Source organism: Alexandromys fortis, unplaced genomic scaffold, assembly GCF_014885135.2.
Source record: "Alexandromys fortis isolate MF-2015 unplaced genomic scaffold, M_Fortis_MF-2015_v1.1 scaffold_47, whole genome shotgun sequence".
NCBI lineage: Eukaryota > Metazoa > Chordata > Mammalia > Rodentia > Cricetidae > Alexandromys > Alexandromys fortis.
Window position 1 is genome coordinate 6,732,212 of NW_026067957.1, and position 2,259 is coordinate 6,734,470.

The 2,259-nt window shown below is 43.6% G+C and overlaps 1 pseudogene; it reads left to right on the plus strand.

The window, feature by feature from the left end:
• Nucleotides 1-633: 633 nt before the first annotated feature.
• LOC126507744 (lysosome-associated membrane glycoprotein 1-like) lies at nucleotides 634-1,712 on the plus strand (annotated as a pseudogene).
• Nucleotides 1,713-2,259: the final 547 nt, after the last annotated feature.

The window sequence follows — 2,259 nt, forward strand, 5'->3', positions numbered from 1 at the left end:
AAAAAAAAGTAAATAAAAATAATGCCATTTTCTATTTATAAAAGTCCCAGCGCATGGGTGGCAGAGCACAAAACACTGGTGCCCCAGCCAGATGCCAGATTCCGGCCCCCAGGCCAGCAGCCCAGCTGAATGTCCAGAGGTTGAGCCTGTGTGTGCCTCTGCGACAGGGCTTCCTGCTCGCCCCTGCTAGCATCTGCAGTGTGCAGCAGAACCATCAGTCGTCCTCCCCAGGCTCAAGGATTCAGACCAGAAATTCCCTTTGTAAGGCTAAATCCGAATAAAAGAATGAAGAAACCAAACACCAAATCTTAAAAAGTCAAATGGGGGAGCCCGTGCGATTCCAAAAAGCCTTCTTGTTCTCCTTAGAGCTCTACTTTGGTAACATTAACATTTAACCAGGTAGCAAAATATTTAACCCAATTAGCAAAATTAACACCGTCATTTCAATAGTTATTCTTGTGCATAGTAAATGTTGCAAGATGAACTTCACATTTGATAAAGCAGATTTGGAAACAGTTTGCCAGAAAGTATGTTTCCCTTCCACACCTATCTAAGCTTGGGACATAAGAACAGACCTCTGGGCGTCTTTGGCACACCTGCCCGCCCCCCAGGCTGTGTGGTCTGGTAGCCAGCATGACTCCTCTTCCTGCCGACGTGGTAGATGACGAGGACGATGAGGACCAGCCCTGCCGGGCACTGCCCACAGCGATGGGGATCAGCATGTTGTTACCATCCTGCACATACTCTTCCACAGACCCCAACCTGTCACTTTCGACCGTGAAAGCCTGAATCTGAATGCTGAAGACATTAAAGGAAAAGGCCTTGGTGATGCAGATGTGCTCCTCGGGGTTGCACAAGTATGAGTTCTCGATCGTGGCCTGAATGAAGAGCTCTCAGTGAATGGTTAGACGCGAAGAATGTGGCCTCTCTGGCATCGGGAAGAGTCATGTTCAAACTGGACTTCTTGTAGCAAAATCAGGGTCAAACTGGTGTTCATCCAAAACTTCAACTCCAGGACAGACATGGCAGCCCCAGCACCAGGCAGCCACTGCTCGTCATTGCGCTGCCGTCCTCTGCAGAAGTACTGAACAGTAGCAGTTCCCGTATTAGAGAAAATGCTTCTGAACCCAGAGTCATCATTGCTTTTGGAAGCAGATATCTACTGACGCTCAAGTTCACGAGAAACACAACACGTTACTGTGTCCAGCACATTAGCTTCACCTACAGCGTGTCAGACACACAGAATTTCCCCAACGCCAGAACCAAAGGGATCCACTATGTGGACTCCACATCTGACATCAAGGCAGACATCAACAAAACATTGATGCTTGAGTGCGACAGAGGTCCACATGGGAGTGTGACCATCACACTCTGTGATGTTACTATTCAGGCCTACCTGTCGAATAGCAACTTCAACAAAGAAGAGACACACGGCATGCAGGACAGACCTTCCCCGACCACTGTGCCACCTAGCCCCTTGCCATCACTTGTGCCCACAAACCCCACTGTGGCTAATTACAATGTGACTGGTGAAAATGGAACCTGCCTGCTTGCTTCTATGGCTCTATATCTGAACATCACCTACTTGAAGAAGGACAACAACATGACTGACCAGAGCGCTCAACATCAGCCCGAATGACACATATAATGGGACCTGCAGCATCCCAGTAGTGACCCTGAGAGTGGGGAACAACAGCACCTATTTATCTTAACTCACAAAAGTGTCTTTTCATTTCTGCACATGATATTAATATGAATTCATTCCTTCAGTTGAAAATTATCTGATAGTTTCAGCTTAATTCAAAATAAGTCAACAGCCACTAACCATTCTGATTTTAGAGTTCAATAATATACACAAATTACCAAATGATAATTACTTTGTCATAATAAATGGCATTCAATTAAATTTTATAAGAATGAACATGATGTAGTCCGTCCTGGAAATCTACCATTTAAATTAATTAATATATTCTAGAGGCCTATAGTTAAGGCTTAGAAGCAATGTTTATTACATTAATCCTATTTCTTTCCATGTATGTTTGTATGTTTTATTTGTAAATATGTAAGTTCAAAGTTTGGTGCTGTTTCTTTGACCAAAACTTTTTGACTCAGTTTGTGACTTTAAGCCTTTCAGTTGTGACCTATGGAAATGTCCTGCGGAATAATTGTTCCTTTCACTTTTGAAATAGATTTATCTATCTGTCATCTATCTATCTATCTATCTATCTATCTATCTATCTATCTATCTATCATCTATCT